This window comes from Papaver somniferum, chromosome 10 (assembly GCF_003573695.1).
Source record: "Papaver somniferum cultivar HN1 chromosome 10, ASM357369v1, whole genome shotgun sequence".
NCBI classification, from domain to species: domain Eukaryota; kingdom Viridiplantae; phylum Streptophyta; class Magnoliopsida; order Ranunculales; family Papaveraceae; genus Papaver; species Papaver somniferum.
In genome coordinates this window covers 62,345,459-62,353,686 of record NC_039367.1, presented here as the reverse complement: position 1 = coordinate 62,353,686, position 8,228 = coordinate 62,345,459, and the positions used below count along the sequence as shown (strand labels likewise).

The 8,228-nt window shown below is 34.5% G+C and overlaps 2 long non-coding RNA genes and 1 other non-coding gene across 4 annotated transcripts; all 3 read right to left on the bottom strand.

The window, feature by feature from the left end:
- Positions 1-872: 872 nt before the first annotated feature.
- TRNAW-CCA lies at positions 873-944 on the bottom strand. The gene has a single exon. It is a non-coding gene; the product is annotated as a tRNA-Trp (tRNA).
- A 230-nt stretch (positions 945-1,174) lies between these two features.
- On the bottom strand, positions 1,175-4,576 carry LOC113316827. Its single transcript, XR_003343020.1, has 6 exons — positions 4,289-4,576; positions 4,040-4,138; positions 3,849-3,937; positions 3,656-3,757; positions 2,095-2,981; positions 1,175-1,533 (listed from the first exon to the last, which is right to left on the bottom strand). It is a non-coding gene; the product is annotated as an uncharacterized LOC113316827 (long non-coding RNA).
- Positions 4,577-5,992: 1,416 nt separating this feature from the next.
- Positions 5,993-7,259, bottom strand: LOC113316828. 2 transcript variants are annotated; one of them, XR_003343022.1, is made up of 4 exons: positions 7,188-7,259; positions 6,338-6,493; positions 6,180-6,235; positions 5,993-6,084 (listed from the first exon to the last, which is right to left on the bottom strand). It is a non-coding gene; the product is annotated as an uncharacterized LOC113316828 (long non-coding RNA). The 2 variants fall into 2 exon arrangements; XR_003343021.1 differs by having other exon boundaries at positions 7,094-7,214.
- Positions 7,260-8,228: the final 969 nt, after the last annotated feature.

Below are 8,228 nucleotides of genomic sequence, written 5' to 3'. Positions count from 1 at the left end.
GCTGGGAGTCAACAAAATGTCGAGATCAGTCATTTAGTCTAACCCAATTTGAGTTAAATCTTGGGCAAAAACATTTGCCTTCCCTCTTTTCCATCTAATGATTACTGACGGTGCAAAAACTTTAATGCGCTGGCAACAAAAGAATAAAATACCACTCATCACTGAAACTCATCACATACCCCGAAAAGTAAGTAGCATAAGCTTGCAGTAGACGAACTCCATGCATCAAACGTAAAAAAAAAATTAACAAAATATTGGAATCATTAGAAGAAGAAAAAGAAGAAGAAGAAGAAGAGGAAGAAGAAATTGGAAAAATTAGTCATGAAAAATAGTCATGACTGAAATTAGTCATGAAAAATAGTCATGAAGTTGGAAAAATTAGTCATGAAAAATAGTCATGAAAAATAGTCAACGATAAAGAATAGTCATGAAAAATTAGTAAACAAATAAAACTGAAATTGGATAGAGCTCACATTAGAAGATGTTGGAAGGACCTGGCCACGGCCGAATGTAGTAAACAATGTGATTTTGAACCTGCGGTATAATTTTGTCTCTTAATTACTTGGAGAAACCTTTTCTCCATTACGACTCTCATTAATACCATTCACGCTTGTTTGGCATCCTCGCTCCACCATGAAACTGAAGCCAACATAATGGTTGGCATTGCTTGGATCTTCATGAACTTTTTCAGTTTCTGCAGACAAAGACGCAGGCAGCTTCTTTATTGCCAATCTAGCTTCTGTCTCAATGTTCTTAGAATCTTCACCAACTTATATAACATACCCAGATAACAAACTAAATAGTGCACATCTCAAACAAAAATAGAAAATAACACTTCAACTATTTGTAAGACACGGTTAAATATCGGCAATTGGACCTGACGTGAATCGAACACGTAACCTTCTGACATGGAGTCAGACGCGCTACCATTGCGCCACAGATCCATGATTTAAAAGACTGGTCTTTAGTATAGGACAGATACAGCTAGAAAATCGAGCTTTAAATGAATTGCATATGCCATAATAAGAAAAGAATAAATACCTGGACGTGATTCAGTGGTCCTTTCTGCATTAAAGTTGTTGAGTAGGTTCCGGCAAGAATATTAAATTCTCACAGTTTAAAATTTTCAGATTTTGAAGCATGCAAATTCGTTAAGCTAATGCAGCCATTAACATTAACAACCTCAAAAGCTGTTACGACATCCAGTTATTCCAAGAAAAAAATATCAGATATGAGCTAATTATAGATAATGTCGAAAAAGAAAGGATGTCACCACACTGAGTTTTATAGTAGGACTTGGCCAAGAATTCTCCTGAATAAAGGATTTCACCAGACGTGCTTGAATGAAGTGAACTAATTCCATATTGAACTGGACATCTTCAAAAGTCAAAACCTTCTTCATTCGGCATGAAAGGAGATTCTTCTAGTATTAATTGCTAAAATTCTAGCATTGATTACTAAAATATACTGTTGCCTTCTCGCCAAGCCCTATTGTTCCGATGCCCTGATATCCAGCTCAAGACCTTTAGGGACCTGAAATAAGCATAATGAACAAAATCATTAGAAAAAAGAAAACATAAGTACATGATGATATCAAGATACACACAAACTCTATTTATGTAGTCATCTGAAAGTAGAGTGCATAAAAAATCTACTAACTTCACACATAAATATAACGTTACAAATTTCAGCTTTTCTAAAAGTAAAGAACAATAGTTCTCCTAGTGCCTTTGAAACAATTAGTTCCACAGCAGCCTTTGCAATAGGAGAAAGGGACATTGATATGTTTATGCAGAACCAAATGATCAACAATTAAAACAATGGAATTATGATCCGTTAGACTACAACAATGGGAAATATTATATGTTTTTTCAGACAACACCTTTTTTGGTTGATCCCAAGTGACATTATATCCAAGTCTATTATTCTAACATACATAAATGAATAGTAGCAAAGCAAAAGGTTGACACATCTTACTGGTATAAATCGAATAAGCAGACCCTTAGAATCAGAAAAACATGAAAGGAAAGAACAGTAAAAACCATAAAAAGCCTAACCAAACAAATAAGAAAAGAAAGCAAAAAACCATATTACCGTGAAACATGTTGGAAAAACAGGTTCCTTCCCGTTGTACAACAGGTTCGAAATGCTTCCTATCACATTGACCCTACTATTTAGCAGCAGTTGATCCTGTACAAAATTTAAATTTCAACTCTTTTGTGATCTTCAAAAATTATTGTCTAAATATAGCTATATGAATTACCAAAAATGTAAAGAAAAAAACGAATTAAATAGAACTTCGAATTTGCAGGGCTCTTTCGTTGTATATTTGGTTTTTCTTTGGTGACAACTCGGAGCACAGACCTACTCCGACGCAATACAGTTGTATGCCAAACAACCTCCACAATTTATAAAGTTCGAAGCTTGAAAAAGCAACCCCATGAATCACTTTCAAACTACAATAACAAATCACCATCTACAATTCAACACCACATTAAGAGCTTAGTAGTAAGAATCGCTAAATAAATACGACTATTCATGTATATTTGACCGGAACTAAAACCATACCTACATTTTTTTTAAAATATTTCTACCTTTACAATTTCGCATAACACCCTAAAAATAAGCAAGACGTATAGAATTTAATTGTGAATCAAACATATGGAAGACTTGTATGTATTATCGCAAATCAAAGAAAGTTACTTTGATATGGAGGAAGCCAAAGTTGTAGCAATTGGATCAGTCTGGACACTGCTCAATCCGGGATAATAGTTTTCGTCATAGCAGTCAGTATGGAAGTTATTCAGTGTGGTAATATTTTGCTGCTATGGGAGATTCTAATACATCAATACCAAGAGATACGCCCATCCCAACAAAAAATGCGGATATGGTTGAATGGTAAAATCTCTTGGCCCGCTCTTTCATACTCACTTTTATTCAACTAACGCTGTCATGCAGCTGGCCTTGCTGTTTGGTAGAATCTGCAAAACATGACAGACAAAACGAATCAGTATGTGCTCATCATAAAAGTCGTACAGAGCAGATGCTTCAAACTGGTCTAGTATCTGTAAGAAGCGATAAATGAGACCTCGATTCGAATACCACAGCCTCGTAATAGGACAATGTTACAAAAAAACTCCCCCTTTCAACGAAAAGTTTTAAATTCAATTGGAGAACAATCAGAAGTTTAGACTTCTGTTGAAAAATACCACATTACAGTTCTCATTATTGGGCCATCATGATTCCAAACCTTTCCTAAATGGTTTTTAAACTTCTGGTTCGTGATTTCAGTTGTAGAAAATGAAGTGATAGACCTTTCGCTCCTATTAAACTTCTAGGAGTTTTCCCATTAAAAAATAGATAATGTAGAGCATATATAATGGGATAAGATGAAAATACTTGAACAAAACCCATGAATAAGCAAGAAAAGAAAAAAAAAATACCTATAAAATCGTAGGTTTCAATAAAATTATAAGGATTTCATCAGTCTGGCTTCTAACTCTACGTTAAACCTTCCAGTAGCATTTCCACCAGAATCTCAGTCACACAAATCAATAATTTAATTCTCCCCCAACAAAAACTTAATAACCGAATCAATTCATCAAAAAAAAACCCTAAGAAAACAGAAAATACTCGAAACAGATGCATGTAATACCTCAATTCAATCCCTTGCATAATTGAATTGCCATTTCCAGTTGAAAGTACAGTTGCAGAAGATGGAGGAGGAGTAACATCAACTCCAGCAACAGTTGATCCACTTGTAGTATGTGGAATAAAATATTTCATGTATCTGGTCAGGACACAACTCGAGATCTATCCAAACTGAAGTTACTCAAACTGAATGGTACCTGTGCTAGCCTCAGGAGCCGGAGCAAAGCTTTTAGGGAATCTTCGTCCAAGAGGTGTACCTTCAATTTCCTTCACCTTCATCCGGGAGCTAGATACATCATACATAAAATAGGTTATTAACTTAATTCAGGAACATAAACCACTATTCCATGAACACCTAGTAGAACAAAAATTCAAGATAAGCACTTACGGGAATACTAACAGATAGGTGTGCCCTGAAAAGCCAATTTTAGAACCACAACTATAGTCCCCACGTAGAGGACATTAGGCACCAGTGTTCCCATGCCTCCTGAAAATTTGGTGTTATATTATCACATGAACTATGATTATTGTAATAAAACGATCAAATCATTACATGAACTATGACTATGAGGCGGCCGCATCTTGTTAATTTGTTACGCATCGAATTCATTGGTGGGAGCCGCCAAAAATTTCTCACCTGTGAAGATTGAATTAGTACCACCAAGACAACAGAGTGCTTGCTCCGTAGAGTGCTAGCTTCGAGATGGATAAATGAACACAACCCGACGATGGCCTTGACCATTGCATTTAGCATCCCAATTCGAGTTGTAGCGATTATCCAGATCATCTTCCATATTTTTACTGCCTAACGAAAAGAAAAAAGTTGCAATGAGATCTTCATTGTGGAAGAGCGCTACAGTGCACATGGTTTTCTCTATTATTCCACAAACATATTCCCACAATCAAGCTTACATAAATAATAATCAAGCTTACTATCCGATGATTTTGTTCTTCTCATCTAACAAAAACTTAAATTTGAACCTTCCAAAAATCCTAAAGCAATTTAAAAGAATGTCTAAGAATGACATTTCAAAACGGTTCAATTCTTGTTGCAGAAGCCTATTCGACCTCTTCATCTATATACCTCGGAATCAGCAGCTTCAGTTGCAAAGTGGATGGAAATGTCTCTAGCATTAGTTTAGGAAAAGTGACAGGCCTTCATTTTCCATCAAGTGATGAAATTGTAGAAATTATTTTCCTATGAATAAATTAAGAAATTCACCCCAAAACGGAAAAAAAAAAGTCACCGTAAGCGAGAATTGATTGTTTCTGTGACCTAATAATTTAAATATCAGAATCTCTAACCTCGAACTTCCAAATAATTTTTTTAGGAACCACCTTTTGAGTTTCATCTCCTTGCCAAAAACAACTCCGTCAATTAGATTCTAGCATGTTATGCAAAAACTGCATAAGGACTTCTCGGAATGTTAATGACATTGTATATGATAAACATGCCACTTAACACATATGTATGTGCTTCTAAAGCTAGAATTATAGACTACAATTACAACTATGGTTGTTGTGACCACCTTAAAACTCAAAACCTTGAACAAAATACACATTTAGTTTAAGGTCATAGTCAAGTTTAAGCCTTAGTCCTTCCCAGCACAAAGAAAAACAGTGGATGTCCTGTGCGGAAAAAGCACTTTAAAGCTGAAAATGCAATCATTCATATACCTTATGTTTCACTCTTACATTCCTAAGGACCCAATTTCAAAATCATCATGCCAAAAACACAACTTCATAAAATCTAATTTTATATAAAATCTATAGCAACGACCTTCCATTCTAACCCGGAAGCGAAACCTCTTAAAAGACCATAAGAATAATCCCAACGAAACTAAGCATCTATATATCTCAACTCTTGATACTCAGCATAACAGACCCTCAAAAGTTAAGTTGAAATTAGAGCAATAGTAAATCTGGTTTAAAAACTGTCTGCCCAGCATTAGCATAATAATCTGTTGATATTAAAAAGAATTGAATTGCAAAGAAGATTACCTTTGTCTATCAAACATCAATAACCATAAAAAAAACTTCCAAGATGTGTCAATACTTCTGGTATCTTCACTACCACAAACCCACAAAACACATATAGTCAAATAATCAAACACACTTGAGTGTGGGAGTTTGAAGACAAAATAAAGAAGAAACACTCAGAAAAACAGAAGAAAAAATTCCTAGGTCTAGAATTCTTAGACAATCCTAAGGTTAGCTATCAATCAACCGGGGCATTGATAACATACGATGAGAAAGAAAGAGGTTCAACTCTAAACCAACCAATACAATTGAATTACTTGGATAAAAATTATCTGAAAAGATTGAAAGTTTGATTCTAAATACCTGCAACTGATTGCTAGATACAGAAAGACCTTCCCAGCAACCAATAATGTCAGATTGAAAGTTCAATTCCAAACTCTTCAATGTTATAAACTTAGCTTCCCAAATTTCCAGCAAAAATCATGCAAACATCGAAACCCTAGATATCATATAAATTGATAAATTAGGGATTGCTGCGAGATCCATACCTCTTCGAAGAACTACAATATTTTCCTCTTGAAGTTCTGCGAACCATACAAAAGATCTGTAATTTCGTTAACAAAATTGCAGATACAAAAAAATCAAAGCCACAAAAAAGAGTATCTCAATAATTCGAAAAAAAAACGTATAAAGAACCAAAACCAACCTAAGTAACACCCCTTACACTCACATTCACCTTACTCCCACCATAAAAAAAAGATCAGCCTAAGTGACGCCCCTTGCATAAAGGTAGTCACATTGAACACGAATTGCAAACATCCGCAGCTTAAGTGCAGATATTTCGAAGATGATCCCCATTGCCCTGCAACAGAAATATGCCACAGCTAAGATTACATTGATGACCCTATAAGAGACTTGCAAGAGACGACAGCCTGTAAGAAAAATGTCGCACATATTAAAGATAAAGGAAAAGACCATAAAGATAAAGGAAAAGACTACAACACCTGAAACTTAACAGTACATAAATTTTTTTTGAAAATTATCTATTCGATTCCTTTAGGTGGGATTTATATACTGAACTGAAGACAGAAACCTCAATTATCAATTTAATCTTATCAATTCCAGTATCAACAAATTTTTAATGAGTCAAATACCTACAACTCAAAAGCTTCGATACTTAAGATTTAAAATCTTAAGATTTTTAAGAGGCTTGATATTTTCTCAAATTTAAATTACATCCACAATGCATGGAACTGAATCTTAATCGAACAATTTAAGGTGGTTCTATCAAAGGATAATCATTGCTGCATCTGTTGACTAAGCCTTGGATATTGATATATGTGATTAGAATATGGTAATTATAGACAATGAAAAAAAAGGCCACATGCTTTAATTATCCACAATTCATAGTACTAAATCGATATTGGTCCTGATAAAACACAAAAACATGGTAATTACCTACCACAAATGTGATTAGAATATGGATTCAAAAGCATGACTCAAGACCACCGTATCTAGCATCAAAATCTACGCAAGGAAGACCTGAAGAGCATTACCGGTGAGCTGTAATCGCACATCACCAGACGTAATAACAGTCTCTCTCACTAGTTTTACTCCCTGTGTAACCGTAACATGAAAGTATACCAATGACTTATGGGACGTACTTCTTCCGTGCGTCTGCAATGTGAAAAACATCATATTGTTTTTAGAGATAAATTTATCAATGCAAAACTTGAAAAGAAAAGTAAAGATTTATAATGATCACCTGCATTAGCCTTCCAATTTGTATTGGCCAAGAGATTTTCTGAAGTTGGATTCTACAAACAACGAACACACAGTAAATATTAAGTCCAACTTGATTACTACTCTAAATATCAGAGGTTTGAATTTAAGAAACATACTTTCCACTGTCTTATTTGATACAATTCACACCATCCATTCATGCCGCACCACCTCTGTTAACAAATACGACAGGTTACCATCAAAGCAATGGTCGTAATTTCAGTCCAGTCAAATATTTATTCTACAAATCAAACCTACAAAACCCAAAATTCAAAAATTAGAGGTAATCAACACCTAATCAATTAAATCCCAAATAACTATAAAGAAGGATTCCTCTGAATCAGAGATAACAAACACCAATTCAGAAGAAGATTACAAAATTAAAATTACACTAAAATAATAATAGAACCACTGAAATTAGAAAAACTAAGAATTTTGATTTTGTTTGAGGATCAACAGAACCTTGATTTGAGACCCATTTCTTTCTCATGGCAAACTAAATCAGAGAAAAACGAAAAGAAAAAAATACCTTCATTAATGAAACCCTAGGTCTTAAATTCTAAATTCATTACAAAATCAATCACCAAAATCTCTCCTTGCCAGTGATAGAAACCCACAATTATCTGAATTCATGACTGAAGACCACCGCATTATGTTATTCAGCTGACTATGGTTTTCAAACAAACAACTGAAATCAACAAAAAAAATAAAAAAAAATAAAAAAAGATGAAGATGTCGCAGGGACTTGCCCAGTATGAGAGAAGCTGATGACGTATTTGACTGAATTACTATTGCTGCTCGAGAAGGAAAGTAGA